General features: G+C 37.9%; 1 protein-coding gene across 1 annotated transcript in view; it reads left to right on the top strand.

Annotated features, from left to right (window-relative positions):
- The first annotated feature begins 6282 nt into the window (after positions 1–6282).
- The window catches only part of baiap2l1b (BAR/IMD domain containing adaptor protein 2 like 1b), a 119854-nt gene continuing 109889 nt past the window's right edge, over positions 6283–16247 (top strand). The window contains exon 1 of the mRNA XM_084130724.1: positions 6283–6336. The gene's annotated coding sequence lies outside the window, so the exon portion shown is untranslated. The remainder of the gene's footprint in view (positions 6337–16247) is intronic.

The raw sequence follows: 16247 nt of genomic DNA, 5'->3' as shown, positions 1-16247 counted from the left end.
GCTTGTGTGATACGCGCATCGAAGCTTGAGTGTCATATGTAACATCACTATCCTTCAGTCATCTGCCTCGATCTCCATTTCCAAACCTGCAACAGATAAGACCTTTACTCATCCAGATATCCATCCTGAACACTATATTCTTCAGTTACTCACCTGCTTCCATCATTGCAATCACAAACTTCTGCAAATAAACCTGTTGATTACTTATTCTGTGTGAATCCTTCTGTTTCATGACATAAACAAGCTAGGAAATGGCAGACGGTTAATAAAATAAATGGTTCATGTCTGTAATAAATGATCAGTGCCAATATTCAGAGCTGAAACAAAGCAGTCAATCAAAGCTCCTCCCTCACTAAGTAGACAACAGAAAGAGGCTCATGGGTCATTTCTTTAAAGTACAACAGAATGTGTGTTCTGCTCTTCTCCATGACAAGATTAGGATCCGTAAGATCTGACAAGCTATGAATCGTTCATTCACTAGCGCAGCAAATTTGCCTCTGATATAATGCGTTATCTCTCCATACAGTGTAATGACATATACAGGCCCAACATTTTAACAAAACTAGCTCTCCTTCAGATCATGCAAGATCATTTTTCATTCATTCTTTCATTAATGAAACTTCAGAGTGTATCTCACAAGCCTGTCCAGAACAAATGAAAAGCACAAACGTATTAAAGTCGGCATGAAACGGAAGTTGCGATAGTGTTGCTAAGAAAGTTGGGTGTTGCTAACTAAGGGTACGTTTACGCGACAACGATATGCATAAAACTAAGAAGTTTTTCCGTTGAGTTTTTCGCGTACAGACATTGTCAAAACGATCTCCATTCACACGGATCCGCGAAAACAACTAAAAACGCTGTGGTAACTTGGTATGAAAAGACCACACAAGAGAGAGGAATGCAGGAGGGTAGGTTTACTAATAACTGCTTTTATTTTACAGGATTACATCAGCACGACCAGAGGGTTGTTCCATAAAAGATGCTTAGAAAAGCGGGGATTAAACTCCAAAACCGGACTTGAATGAGCCAAACAAATAAGTTGGGGCTAAAGTGGTTCCATAAAAGGTAATTGAAGTTCACGCAATCTCACTAATTTGATCCAGGTTTATCTAGTCTAGATAATTGCGTGTGCACGCGTTTCTGAAGCAGCCCTAGAGGTCGATCGTGGATCAAATCGATCCACCATCAAACAGCGTAGGCTATATTTTGTGCTGTTTTATGCGTTTGTGACATGTTTTTTTCCCCCTCAGTGCAAAACTTACATTTTACAGTTATATTCTCCATCTGTAAATGTTAGAAAGTCGAGCAAATGTATCCATTTTACTGCTAATCTTCATATTGAACGAGCGCCGCTGCGCGCATGCGCGCCAAATAGGAGCGCAATAATATTATCACAAAAGAAAAAAAGTAGAAGGAAAAATAAGGAATATTTATTGGGGGAAAATATGATGTCTTTAAAGGAACTGTCAATTTGTATAATTGTGTTAAATGTGTTTGAATTGAAAGACATAATAAAGTGCATTATATATATATATATATATATATATACCTTATGCTAAAATATTTGTTATTTGGACATTAGATGTGCCTTATTTAGAATTTTAAACCAAGTGTATTTTTATGATAGCAATAACTGTAAAGGGACTATTGTAATGGGGTAAATCAAATGTAGGCTAATATACTGTCAATTACTAAGCTCAGATTCATCTTACCAGTTAAAATTTATACTGTGCTTTTGTAATTATTTATTTTTAATTTTGTGATTTTAACTTCTGCTTTACAAAGCTTTTTTTTAGATTGTGTTCTAATGTTCTTCTAATAATCATAAACATGTACTACAGCTGCCAAACAAGACCAGAGAGAAATAAATCTTTAAAACAATCTAATTAAATCTTGAGCACAAAACATTCAGCCAGTAAAAAAAGAAAACCTGTAGTATATATATTGTATTTAGGCCTATCTATCTACACTGCTCAAAAAAATAAAGGGAACACTTTTTAATCAGAGAATAGCATCAAGTCAGTTAAACTCCTGGGATATTGATCTGGGCCCGGTTTCCCAAAGCGTTCTTATCTCTAAGTAGTTCTTAACCTATTCCTTAACCTCTCTCTTAACCTTATGGGACGGTTCCCGAAACGTTCGTACGCTAAGTATATCTTTTGTAAGTCACACTTTCGTAAGGTTGGTCTGGACCACTCTTAGCTTTACCTTATCACTGTTGCAGGTCTATATGAATATAATTCTGAAGTTTTAATACACCCAGACAGTATTAAATTAGGCTAATTCAAGTGTTTTCATGCAAAGAATAAAATTGTCATTACACTGATTGTTGTTAGATTTTTAATTATATTATTATACAATATTATTAATTTAATTAAAACGCTCTTTTAAAGGCCAGTGAAAGCATAGGCTACTGTCAGTTAAGTCCTATTCGGACGCTAATATTGTTTCTCATGGGCTCGTCCGGTATTTTAAACATTTACAGGGGTAAGTCGGTGATTTTAGTGCCGTCCGAATCCATAATATCAGTGTTTTTCTCACCCAACCCGCGTAAAAATCCCTGGCCAAATTAGTACCTTCTGTTTTTTGACAAACAGGTCGTGTGGTAATTTAATTGCCGTCTGAATCCACATCTCTGAGTTTAAACGGTTTAAATCCTTTTTGATCACTGCCGAGCACCGTACGCAAGATGTAAACTTTTATTACTGAAATGCTGGAAAGTATTTACAAGAACAATATTTCATCGCAGCTCCAACTCAGCGAACAGAAATGGGAAAGAGAAGAAGGCACGTACATTTTTGAAAAGGTCATTGTGGCAGCAATATATGTTACAATTTTAAAATATGTAGGCTAGGCTATTATAGGCTATAGTTTGGATTATTTTTTATAATATCCAATAATCATAATAAATTGCAATTTCAACTATTTCTGAAGTGCTTCATTTATAAAGATCACCGCTTTCTCACATAAACAGCCCCTGCACGAGAGAATAATTGATTGTCGAGCCATCGATATCAAACAATTCAGCACCATCGCCACGGACAGCGCCGGGTAACGTCGCATGTAAGAAGGTATATCTTAAGCAGCTTCCTAAGGTATGGTTCGGGGAACACACTTAGGAACATAAACAACTTTGGTAAGATATATCTTTCGAGCTTTCTTAGCACGCTAAGAGTGAGCGTTACCGGGAAACCGGGCCCTGGTCAGTTAAGTAACAGAGGGGGTTGGTAATCAGTTTCAGCTGCTTTAGTGTTAATGAAATTAACAGCAGGTGCACTAGATGGGCAACAGTGAGACAACCCCCAAAACAGGAATGGTTTTACAGGTGGAGGCCACTGACATTTTTTCCCTACTCATCTTTTCAGACTGTTTTTCACCAGTTTTGCATTTGGCTAGGGTCAGTGTCACTACTGGTAGCATGAGGCGGTACCTGGACCCTACAGAGGTTGTGCAGGCAGTCCAGCTCCTTCAGGATGGCTCATCAATACGTGCCATTGCCAGAAGGTTTGCTGTGTCTCCCAGCACAGTCTCAAGCGCATGGAGGAGATTCCAGGAAGACAGACAGCTACTCTAGGAGAGCTGGACAGGGCCGTAGAAGGTCCTTAACCCATCAGCAGGACCGGTATCTGCTCCTTTGTGCGAGGAGGAACATGATGAGCACTGCCAGAACCCTACAAAATGACCTCCAGCAGGCCACTGGTGTGAATGTCTCTGACCAAACAATCAGAAACAGACTTCATGAGGGTGGCCTGAGGGCCCGACGTCTTCTAGTGGGCCCTGTGCTCACTGCCCAGCACCAGGGAGCTCGATTGGCATTTCCCATTGAACACCAGAATTGGCAGGTCCGCCACTGGTGCCCTGTGGTTTTCACAAATGAGAGCAGGTTCACCCTGAGCACGTGACAGACAGGAAAGGGTCTGGAGAAGCCGTGGAGAATGTTATGCTGCCTGTAACATCGTTCAGCATGACCGGTTTGGTGGTGGGTCAGTGAGGGTCTGGGGAGGCATATCCATGGAGGGACGCACAGACCTCTGCAGGCTAGACAATGGCACCCTGACTGCCATTAGGTATTGGGATGAAATCCTTGGATCCATTGTCAGACCCTATGCTGGTGCAGTGGGTCCTGGGTTCCTCCTGGTGCACAACAATGCCCGGCCTCATGTGGCGAGAGCATGCAGGCAGTTCCTGGAGGATGAAGGAATGATACCATTGAAGGGCCACCACGCTCACCTGACCTACATCCAATAGAACACCTCTGGGACATTGTGTTTCGGTCCATCTGGCATCACCTGGTTGCACCTCAGACTGTCCAGGAGCTCAGTGATGCGCTGGTCCAGATCTGGGAGGAAATACCCCAGGACACCATCCGTCGTCTCAGTAGGAGCATGTCCCGACGTTGTCAGGCATGCATACAAGCACGTGGGGGCCATACAAACTACTGAGAACCATTTTGAGTTGCTGCAATGAAATTTCAGCAAAATTGACAAGCCTGCTGCATCATTTTTTCACTTAGATTTCCGGGGTGTCTTTGAATTCAATCCTCTGTAGGTTGATTATTTTCATTTCCATCAAACGATGTGGCATCCTTTCGTTCATAACACATTACCCAGTTCATATTAGTATAGATATCCAGCATGATATTTTTCCCCATTGAGATCTGATCTATATATATATATATATATATATATATATATATATATATATATATATATATATTTATATATATATTTATATATTTATATATATATATATATATATATATATATTTATATATATATATATATTTATATATATATATATATATATTTATATATATATATATATATATATATTTATATATATATATATATTTATATATATATATATATATATATATTTATATATATATATATATATTTATATATATATTATATATATAATGTATATATGTGTGTGTGTATGTTGTCTAATTTATCATTGTAGCCTTATTTAAGTTGATTTTCTGTATACTGTGTATTTATTTTTGGACTAATAGTGGTTAATAAAGTCCAATAATGGTATGAGAGCGTGTCAGTGGTAATATCATTGTGTTCTTATTGGTCAGTGTTAGAGGATCTGTGTAACAGCTGAGGCTTAGCCTGACAGTTAGCCTGCCCTGGACCAGGCTAGTTTCCCAGCATAAGTTGCCAGGGTAACTGAGTTTGAACTATTTTAAGTTTGCTTTATGAAACAGAATCCACCGACAATAAGTCTGACTAACCAAAATAAGCCTGGCTTGTATTCTAATCTTGTTTTATGGAACAACCCTCTGGCTTTCCCACAGAACTGAACATACTACAGCAACAAGTAATTCCCAAACAACACAAGCATATACACCCCCTAGTGGTAACACTGGAATTGCTCGAATGAACTCAATCTACTACATCTCTTCCTCCTTAAAGTTAACACAGTGTAACGACTGAGACAAATCAGACACAATAATTTGGCATATGTACCAAAAAAATCTTTAAACTTCACTTCACCCAAAAAGGGCAAGAAGGTACTACCACGATCAGATAAGTTGGTTTTATGGGTGTAAAAGAATGTGACCACATGCTCAAGAGAGAGACAATGGGAAGACAGAAACAATCTTTAATCGATTTGACAGCACTAAACAAAATTATTAAAATGATAATAAAAAATGTTAAATGAATTAATTACACAAATACATTTTATCAAAATAATAATTTTTTATTCAAATAATTCAGCACATTTAGCACATTTATATTTTTAATTTTCCACAGTATTAAATAGGTCTTTATTGAAACTATACGTGTATATTTTATACTGTGTGTGTGTGTGTTTATAAATTTATACTTATGTAAATTAACACATGCATATTTATATATAATTATAAATATGAACATAAAAAGAGAAAAGTGCACAAAAATGTCACGTGCATAAAAAGTAAAAAGCTCAATAAATCTAAAAATTGCATTCACTTTAAAAAAAAAAACTGAGTGCAAAAACTTGTAAAGTAAAACTAAACTTGCGAGTTTTTGCACTCAGCTTCTACGGTTTTTCATTGCATTTTTGTGTTCTGGTTGTTTTTCTTGATAGCAAGTACAGACTCTGTGTGAATGTTCAGATTCTGATCTGCAATAACGACAATAAGCAGCAGATGTCAGCATTTATCTTTTGTTTCTGTCCGAGTGCACCTGTCAGAGAGGACCGCGCGTGACGTCCCACACCTCACCTTATCCGTCCCGCCCCTGACGTCGCAAACACACACACACACACACACACACATTCATTCACGCGCTCATAAGTTTGAAGCAAACCTCGACTCTCAGCTCAAGTCCACCTGTCCGTTACTGAGTAACACTGCAGCCACTTTCTTAATGAAATCTATAGCACAGCTCTTGTAGACGACCGTCTTGCTATGAGGACTTTCGGGAGGCGATAAGTGTGCTGTCCTGTCCGAGTTATTTTGGAGTAATTTTGGACTGAGAGGAGAGTCTTTGGCGACATTTGAGTGCGCGCGCTCGTCGCGAGAGGGGCAGAAGAATGTCGCGCGACCCGGAGGAGGTGAACAAACTGACCGAGAGCACTTACAAGGTGAGATAAATGACGCTTGCTTGCCTAAGGACAAAAACGCCAATATTATTCACCTGTTGAGGTCACAGTGGCTTGCTTAAACGTTAAACATCCACATATGTGAAGACATTTCAAACACGTCGTCGATAACAGGTTGACAGGTTGGACGTTTCTGGATTGCGGTGGTCATTTTGCTGGTTGAGAAACTTTTAACCAGGTCAGGAAACTTTTTGTCAAACTGGGTCGTTTGCTGAAGAAGACAAACACGATTCTCTTCAGGTTATTCAAATGTTCGGGTTGTCATTGAGCAACAGGTGGGTTTTAACCACAGCACATATGGTTGTCAAATGATTTATTGACACACCCAAATGAGTCAGATCTGAATCCTAGATGAAATCATCCTGGGATTTAGTCACACAAGTATACTGATACTGTTTTTTGCCTATTGGGAATGTATTTTATTATCACTCCACCCTTGCTTATGCATCATGCTTTATTTCCCTTTAAAACTAGCCAAACACAACCTTACTATTTGCACAACAAGATAACGTTATAATTTATTGTATGTTCTGGTATTCTGCAGTTATGGCCTAATCCTGAAATGTACCCTTTCATTTTCTTTATGATATAAAAGGAATAATATTTAGTATTTTGGGGGGGTTGGAATATGACCCAAGCTTGTTCTCAACATTTTTCGTGACAAATCTACTGATATTGAATAACTTTAATCGTAGAGACACACAGTAGACCCCATGAGAAAGTGTTGACAATAGATATGTGCACTATGTATGCACTTATAGATATAGACTATATAGATGCACTTTTATGGACTTCAAAACAGAAACGGCCATTCACTGCCATTATAAAGCTTGGAAGAGCCAGGACATTTTTTAATATTACTCTGATTGTATATCTGTCTGAAAGAAGAATGTCACACCTAGGATGACTTCAGGGTGATTAAATCATGGGCTAATTTTCATTTTTGGGTGAACTATCCCTTTAATATGTGAAGTGAACTATGCTATCTTTATCTCTGAAGGAGTAATCATGCAATGCAAAGATATCTGAGAAATAGTGTTAAAGGTTGTACACAGACCACAACATGTGACACATAATCCTCAGTGAAAATTGTGAACAAATGTAGAAAGATGAGCACTTTACATCACAACACAACAAATAATGACAAAACATCAAAAACATAAATAAAGACAGCAACCAGTAAAACAATCTCATAACAGAAAATGCATAATTCTTTATTTAAAAATTAAAATTTTGTCATAATTTATTCAACCTCATGTCGTTCCTAGCCTGTATGACAGTGGATCTCAACCTTTTTGACTTCATATACAATATTTTAGAGCTTGGCATAGCTAGAAAGATGTATAGGCCTATTTGTTATAAAAAATAAATAACCAAATACTTAAGAAATATTTTAAATAATTGTAAGTAACCTTGAGGCCCCTTTGGAAGTTTGTTGAGGCCTTCTTGTGGCCCCGGCCCCTTGTTGAGGACCACTGCTGTATGACTTCGGTGTGTTCACACTTGGCATGTTTGGTTTGATTAAAATGAACCCTGGTGTGATTGCTCTGTTAGTGCGGTTCATTTGAATAAGTGTGAACGCTGCCGTCTGAACCCTGGTGCGCACCAAACAAGCGGACTGAGATCGCTGAAAAGATGAGTCTCTGTCCGCTTCCAAACAAACTCTGGTGCGATTCGAGTGAAATATATGAAACGCAACATGGACCAAAGACATGAAAACAAACCAAAAACACGAAATTATGTCACAAAATGTGCCCCTAAAAAGGACAGAATGCTCAAGCACAACTGTTTTTTCTTGTCGTAGTCGTGATGTTCCCCATCTCAGTTCAGGCATCAGAACCGCGTCTCTTCGCAGCAGATCTTGGTTTGTGTGTGTGACGGGGGATTCCTGACGCTATTTTGGCTCCTTTACACATTTTATAAGCTCTTCACGAGTTATCAGCTGGTCAAAACACCATCATATGTACAGTAGCTACGCACAAACAACGAGCACATTTAGCCCAGAACACAGCATTGTTTTGGATGTTCGACAAGTTCTGTTGCAAAATATATGTCTTTGTTCGTTTTAGTTTTTTATCTTTAGGTTTGGTGTTAAAATGACAGTGTGAACAATAAGTGAACCAGGGCTAAAAGTATCTTTACTTTTTCTTTCCGGACCAAAGGAACCAAGAGAACCGAACTAGTGTGAACAACCCTAACTTTACTCTGTGGAACACAAAAGACGATATTTTGAGTAATGTTGGTAAACGGTTTTGGTTTCCTTTTATTTGTATAGTATGGTCAAAAATATAATGGAAACCGAAAGTGTTTGACTACCAACATTCTTCAAAATATCATCTTTTGTGTTTGACTTTTTGTGGTCCTACAGGTTTGGAACAACATGAGGGTGAGAAAATTACAGAATTTTAATTTTTGGGTGAACAATCCCTTTAATGTTTCAGCAGTATTATTAAATTTGAAATTCTTTGTTCAGACAACTGTGTTTAACTAGTTGGGACAACATTATCGGTGACGTCTGTTGATCTAACATGGGTTTAAAGCAGTTTTTAAGTAATTAACCCCCCCCCCCCCCCCCCCCCCCCCCCCAAAAAAAGGTTGGTTTGTTTTTTACAGTGCAGGGGTACAGGACAGACCTATAATAACATTTTCTTGGGAAGGACAAGTTTACAGTTATTTTGTGGCCCCTTGATTTTACAGTATAGCTGTGGCACTGAATGAACGCTTTCATTGGTAGGAGGTTTATTACCAGAGACCCGCTCCCACGTCAGATCTGTCCATAAGTGCGTCATTCCAATATAGTTTCATTCCAGTATAATATCAGCTGTGCCTCCTGTCATACCGAGTCTCAGGCGGTTCGATACGTGTCAGGGAGTGGAGAGGAGTGGGCTGAAGTGAGGATTAGTAAGCACATGTATGCCTCTTAAAGTTCAGTAAATATAACCAAGCCCAAGTCTTCACTAGTGACTCATTCAAATCTCTGCTTCCTCTCTTCGTAATGCAGTGAACTAATGCAGCTTTGGCAACTACTAAAACACACGGGGCTTTTGCTCAGAAACTGATCTTGTTGTGGAAAGCAGTAGTTTTATTGCAGTTCTCAACTTGTCCAAACTTCATTCTCCCAAACTTTGTTCTCCCAAAAAGATTTATTCCACACACACTCTCGCTCCTGACAGAGGAACAGGCACAGCACCTCAAACCCTGAGATGTGCAACCCTGAGAACCTCTACAGAAAGGATCAAGTGGGTCGAGTCATTCAAACTTATTTTACACTCTCAGTTCCTAATTGAAGGTCTCTCAGAGGATGTGTGTACAGAGTTATGTGAAGCTGATGATTGGCTCTCTAAGGCCGCATTTACATTTCATGGTTCAAGTGACCCAATTCCGATTTATTTTATTTTTTCCTTCCACGTGGCATGGATCGGATATGACCCAGGAACGTGTAAGCAGAATTCCGATATTCTCAGTTTGGTTTCAGGTCTCATTTATATGTGGAAACAACTCTAATATGAATCGGATACGTGCATTTGCGTCTGCCATGTAAGCGGACAGTGGTGTGTTTTCCCAAGTATGGTCCCAAGTTCCGACGTCATCAGAATAGCTTAACGAGTCTGTTTCCCAAAACATTTGCAAATAAACATTCGCTAACAGCATCGCAAACTTGTGTGGTTGAAACGACAGCTCTTGACCTGTGGTTAGAAGAAGAGTTTCTTGTTTGAGTGACGTGTGGACTCAATAAATCCTTTAAGCAAGCTGAAATTCAGTTCAATCTATGTCTTTTCTTTTTAATAAACACAAATGTAAATCATGTCTTTTAGTTTGTCGAGATTTTTTGAAGAGTGCGCATGTGCAAACGTGCTTTAGTGTGTAAGAACGAGCCTATACGATTGAATCTGTAAATAAAGCAAAATAACTGAGAAAAATTAGAATTAGTCCTCAGATGCCATGCCCGTAATTTGCAGAAAAACATCTAGAATTAATTCGGTCTCAAACAGATTAATTAAAAGAAGTTATTACTCTGCCATGTGCGAGACATCATTAAAAACATGGCTGAACAACAAATTTGTGACAATATGGTTTCGGGAAACGGTCATGACTAGCTAGTTGATTTCTTACTCTGGTAGTTAAGCAGTGAGTTATGTTGTTGTTCGAGAAACACACCCCAGATCGGATATTTCCATCAATGCAAGTTGTATGTCATTTAAAAAATAACGGAGACGAATGGCATCAACTCAAGTGGACGCTAACCATGATCACATGACTCTTTTCAGTGGCGCAATGGAGGGCGAAGGCTCAACCAAATGTATTGTTGACCTTTAAAAGGCACGGAAAGCAAAAGCTTGTGTTATCATTTAATCTGTGTCAATTGCAAATTGTTTTTACTTATTGGCCTAAGAATTTTCCGGGTCAGTACATCTACCTTGGGTTGTTTCGCCAGGTGTATAGTGCAGATATTGGATATAGGTCACTTTTAAAAGATGTAAGCTGCTAACAACTCAAGTTATCTGTGAATACATTCATAAATTGTCATGTGAAATAACACATTTGCATATTGTGTGTGTAATACTGTTAGCATGACATCAAAATGCCTTTAGGTCAAGTTACTCGGCGGCCGTCTTGGTAATGGCCCCGGGCAGCTGTTTTTTTTTTTTTTTTCTCTGTTGGTGTGAAAGCAGAGATGGTCTTATATTAGGGAGATGAGAGGGTCTGTATCTCTTACACTAATAACTTAATTGTAATTTAATACATGAATGATGTGTGTATTTTTTTTTTCTACCATTATTCATTATAAAGCGTTAGGCCTATATCATCATTGTTAGGCACACAGTAGTTGACACAACACTTCATGTTTTTGGCTATTTTAATTAAACAACATAAAATATAACACAATATTTATAATTTAATTAATAATTTTGTCTTTATTCATTAAAGTGCATATTATCAGCGTCATATCATATGCATACATGCAGTCATTACAATTCAAGTCTTATAATAACTGGAAAAACTTGAAAGCCAAAGATAGAAAACATCAGTATTTTTTACTTTCTTCAGACAATATAATATCACTCAATATTATTATTAAATAATATGGTAATGCCGTAAATGAGTCCTGCCTGTCGCGACATTACCTTCTCTGCCTTCCCTTATAAAACAACCTTTTTATCATATAAAATCTACATATCGTTCCCAACAATTAAAGTATTGTTTAGTGTAAAACATGCTGAAGATTAGCGAACAGGCTGTTGATTACTTAAATGATAAGGTGTTTCCTTACAAAAGAGGTTTATTCGGTATAGTGAAGCCTCCTCTCCATTGACGTCCATTCATAAAAAATGTTGATATATATGTTGAATATGTCTATATGTGCATATATAATACATGTTAATATATAAGTGCTACGGTTATGGACTCTTATTTTGATATTCTGTTTTGTTTCCTTTAGTTCCTGTTTCCCTAGTAATAGCTCTTAGTAGTCCTCTGGGAGGTCTGACAAAACAGTAGTTATTGATTAGCTAATAGCTAAGAGCTTTCATATTCAGGACGTTTGCCCTCATAAAGCAGGATTAAACAGCCTTGCACCAATTCAGTGTTACATGTTAAAGTCAAGACAAACTGATCTGTGACCGGGTTTGGGTTACTTGATGTGTGCTTGACCAGATTCCTGCAGGAACTGCTGTATTTCAATACACTGACATTGCATAAGAACCGATCTCAGAGTGCAGAGATTCACAATCGTCCAGCTCGTGGTGCAGCTCACCTCAGGACCAGAGTCCCCACATCAGTGACGACTGCTACTCGCCCACCTGTGATAGCAGAGCAAGACATGTGCACACTTTACTCTCATCTCATGCTGCTCTACAGGCATACATGATCTCATCTGAGCATTTCACAGAGGATTCTGGGTGGTCTGGTTCCTGCTGAGGAGCTGCTCTCATGTAGGAGCCGTTTCACACTCATACCGGATGTGAAGAGTCTGAGATGCTGCCGGAAATGAGATTGAGGACAATGAGGATCTGATAAAAATAAAATACAGTAAAAATGTGAAATATTATGTAAGGAATAATTGACGTCAGGCCGTTGAATTATTAGAAAAATAATGCACACTCAAGGTGGTAATGCGGTCACGCCGCGAAGTGGAGTGTGCATTATTTTTCTAATAATTCAACGGCCTGAAGTCAATTATTCCGCTTATACTACAGTTACCACACCTCGAAACATTGTTCAGATTATGTATTTCAAGACGTTTGTAAAGTTTTTGTCATTAAAATGCTCTTGTATGTAGGACTAATTTCTTACGCATCTAATCCCATGCCTCCGTTGCTAATTCCAAAACGTAATTTTAGAGTTCGTAACGGAGGTTTGAGCCTCTGATAGCAGACTAATGCTGGAGACACACGACTAGCTGACACATTCTCTGACTGTTTTCATCGACTGAGGCAGATTTTAAACACCGACTTTGAACACAGACTGAACGCACGCTTGGGCATGGTCAGTCATAAGTATCAAATTACATTCATAACCGGCCTTAGTGTGTCCCTGGCTTTATGCAGTTATTAATATTAGAGAGAGATGTTGCAATAATGAGACAGAAAAGCATGTGCGTCAATATTATTATTTATTTATTAATTCAATTCGTTTTAATTAATTCGTTCATTCTTTTTTTATTATTTTTATTATTATTGACAGAGACTAGCCAAATAAATAAAACACAAAGCCCTTTTAACAAGTAGGCCTATCAATAATTATTTATTTGTTATATTATCTGCAATAAAAATCCGTGCTGCAGGACTATCCATTTATTTAGCCTATTCAGTTTAATTTTCTATTGATTACAGATAGGACTATATACTTTATTTATTAAAATTAAACTGCATGTTTCCATTGATTGTGAAGCTAGACATTGAAAATTGCAGATCAAGCGCATGGGGCTAAATGCTTTTTCTTGTTATGAATTGTATCCTATTTTCCGTTATTACAGTTGACTACGCGAAGTGATATGGAACTGTAATGCGGTCAAGACCTGCCTGGAACTACTTTAGCCGTGCGTTTCCCGGAAAATAATGCACACCTTAGAACGTTCGTCAACCAATCAGATTCAAGCATTCAACGGCCCTGTAGTATAATGTAAAATAACTGTTTTCTATTGTTATATATTTTAAAAGGTAATTTACTCCTGTGATCAAAGCTGAATTTTCAGCATCATTACTGCAGTCTTCAGTAGCTATCACATGATCCTTCAGAAATCACTCTAATATTATCATTTGATGCTTAAGAAACATTTATCAATGTCGAGAACAGTTGAGCTGATTCATATTTCAGTGGAAACTGCTACATTCAGTGTCAAAGAATTTTTCAGTATTCTTTGATAAATAGAAAGTTCAATGAACAGCATTTATTTGAAATAAACATCTCATAACATCATTAATATCTTTACTGTCACTTTAATGCCTGCTACAGACAATTTCGGCAATCATATAAGATCATTATAAATCACTGTACGACATGGATCTGATAAACTTGGGTACGACATGTATGTAGACTGTATGATGATGACACCTATTGATTCGTAGGCTACAACACAAGTTAGTATAAAACAATGAAACATCATCAGTATGAGCTAGTGGTGAACAAACAGAGCAAGATGAATCGCACTTTGACAATTGTGGTTTTGATGTGCGTTGAAAAAAGACAAGGAAGCGAAAGAGGAGAATATGGTGTACGCTGTCATTGCTAGGGAAAAGAGGACAACTTTCCATGCCAATTTTGCAAATGGAGCTTGAGGTAAGTAGTTTTAAGTTTTAGCGCCATGTTGCTTTGGTCAATACACCATTTCATGTTTTTATTGGCTAATCGATAGACGTAGGTTGTAGCAGCAAACACACTGTGAGATGATCATGCTAAATTTCTCATAGAAAATGATCGCAGACTATCTTTGGTCGCAAGACCGTGACAACGTCCGTCTTTGAACCACTCTCACTGTACGATGTAGGACCACCGTTTAGGAGCCACGACCACAGAAATCGCCATGATTGGTCATGTTTCGTCTGGGACAGCCCAAAATCATACAATGTGAACCGGGCAGAATGCATCAATGTTTTTGAAGACCTTCTCAGTGGCCTCAAAGGTGGAGTAGGGGACGGTAGTGGACATCAATCACAGAGTAGTGGACGTCAATCACCTTGATGTTGTACATTTGCACCTGAAATTCACATAGACACATCAGCTTTGCTCTTTATAAGTAAATGTAGCTCAACTGCAGTGTTTGTCTTGCAGGACAGATCATCACTGAAGGAGGATGTTGAGTCATAAAGAGTAACGCCGTCAATGCTCTTGGCCAGACCTTTGATGAAGATGATGGGGTAACATCACACTGAGAGGAGCGCATGATCTTCATCGGTTTAACCCTCTGGTGCTCTTTGGTATAAAAAAAAAAAAAAAAAAGAATTTTAAAATTGAGTTTTTGCACATTTTTCATAACAATAAATGTAAAATTCTGTAGTTTTTTTAAGTTTACTTTTTAAAACTTTTTTCGGTACTATACGGTTATCCGGACCACATGATGACCTACCCCAATCCCGCCCCTAAACCTACCCGTCACTGATTTACGACAGTTTAAGTTGGAAATTTAATTTTCAGGTCTGTGCTCAAAAAAGTAAATAAATGGATTATAAATACAGCGTAAATATAATTTAGTACCATAAAATCCCCTAAAAATACAAAATATTAAATAAAAAACATTATAGAACAAAAAATTTGTATATTCATTCCATTGAAAGTAAGAAGAAAAAAAAATTGGTAATTTTTGACCAACACGCAAAGAGCACCAGCGACCAGGGCATGTTTATCTGGAAGAGAGGTGTAGAAACACACAATAAAAGATAAAAGAGAGAGTCGGTTGAATGATTGGCTTTCATAACAGTTGCATTTCTAACGTTGTTACCAATCTGTCTCCTTAAAGACACATGAGCACATTCAGTACATGGATCTGATGAAAGTTCACTTCCCAACAGTGTTCCTGAGGGATCTCAACCGAGCGGCCCGAAGCAATAAACAAACCCCATATTGTGAAAGACATCAATTTTGTGTTCAATTCAATGTTTTTCAGCAGTTTTGATCGTGTTTAGAATTTAGAGGCCTTAGAAAATCATCAAATCTATCAAATATGATACAGTTTGCTTTATAGGGTTAAGCATGCTGATAGTTTTTCATCCAGTTTAGTTGTTGGATAGGACTAATGTTTCCCAGCTCCAAGATATATATATATATATATATATATATATATATATATATATATATATATATAATTACAAAAACCTTTTAGGTGTTTTTATGTAGTGAGCCTCTCTTTGTAAGTTCTTTTATGTAAAGTGATGATTCACTTTCAGTCGTTGTGTTTTACGCTTCAGCCAGAATCTCTATAATGTGAACGAGCTCTCACGTGTTGGACCGCACAGCCTTATAGCAAAATATTCTGCAACAGAAAAGCCATTCTGTGTTTGGCTGTAAAAATGCGATTGCTTTGAGGCTCTGCATCTGGTGGAGCAGAACGCAGCAGATGTCCTCCCACCGTCTCCTCAACACTCACCAGTTAACACTGGTTGTGAACTCTTCTCTGAAGCCCAGTTTAACAGCGTATCCAAGATCCGACTGCAACA

Source organism: Abramis brama (assembly GCF_963993115.1).
Source record: "Abramis brama genome assembly, chromosome: 1".
Taxonomy (NCBI): domain Eukaryota; kingdom Metazoa; phylum Chordata; class Actinopteri; order Cypriniformes; family Leuciscidae; genus Abramis; species Abramis brama.
This window is presented reverse-complemented; position numbering and strand designations above follow the sequence as displayed.